Genomic DNA, 1,281 nt, shown 5'->3' on the forward strand with positions numbered 1-1,281 from the left:
GTAAGATGGGTTCAATAATGTATACTGCACTGAAACAGAGGAGGGAGAAAACTGTTTAAAAGAGATATGTGATTAGGTATTTCTCTCATGACAGGAGTCTAGAGCAATGGCTACATGGTGGAGTGGACATGGGGGAGGGTTTGTAAAACAATGAAAGAATCTTTTACTTTTCCAAGAGGGTAGTGTTTGTGTGTGGGGGGGAGGCTTGGGAGAGGAGAAATGTGCAACTATTAATGATTGGAAATCCAAAGTCTCTGTAAATTTTTACTGAAATTAATAATAAATTTAAATGTTAAAAAAATTAAGTTAGAGTAAGGATGGCAATGGATTTATAACTGCTCATGCTAATAACACTATATCATGGCATGGAGGAGGAATAGTGGAACTGTATCCACATTTACAATATTCTTCTTACCAAAACCATTTATGGAGGATAGGAACTGCATTGGAAGATGTATCTCTGGATTGGAAATGATCATATTGATAATATTTTTAGCCTTAAGCTTAAAAGATTATAATGTTCAAAAGTATTTGTTATATACATGTTTAAATTTTCCCCTTTTAACAACTGGGATCTAGAGGGAAGAGAAAAGACCAGAGAATGGCCAAAATTATTGGTGCAGCTATTGCTGTCAGTTTAGGTCCTGTGTCAGGAAAAGGAAGTCTTACTGATAAAAAGTGCCACCTAAAGGTAACAAAGGAGGCCAGAATTGCTTCCACTGTGGAAAGCTGGGCCACTTCAGTAGACAGTGTCACAGACGAGAGCCACAGATAGGCAAGGGAGTAGAGAGGAAGCTCCCACTCACTTGTTTTAAGCGTGGATCTGAAGGACACTTGGCCAAGGGTGGCCCACATCAGGTCCTCGTGGCTGACAGGACTGACAGGCCCCAGCTCCCAGGGGACACAAAGGAGGACGCTTCAATGATTTAGATCCTCCCAGAAGATCTTTGGGTGAGCATTAACATTACTGGTAAGTATATTCACTTTCTCCTGGACACAAGAGCCTACTATTTGTTCCTAAAAGCCTTCTGAGGTCCCAACTCTTCTCACTATTTCTTAGTTGTTGTAATTGACGAAAAACCTCATAAGCAGTTCCGTACTTCACCTCTGCCTTGCATGCGGACTACCGAGCTATAAAACAACCCAGTGGTAGATGGAATTTGGTTTAGGACAATAAAAGACATAGTTGAGCCTCTACATCTTGTGGTTCCTAACCTTTACACTATAATAGACAAAGTGCTAGTCAATAGGCCTTTTATTTTAAGAACTACCTTCCCTCTG

Source organism: Elephantulus edwardii, unplaced genomic scaffold (genome assembly GCF_000299155.1).
Source record: "Elephantulus edwardii isolate Elephantulus edwardi_28Jun2011 unplaced genomic scaffold, EleEdw1.0 scaffold00238, whole genome shotgun sequence".
NCBI lineage: Eukaryota > Metazoa > Chordata > Mammalia > Macroscelidea > Macroscelididae > Elephantulus > Elephantulus edwardii.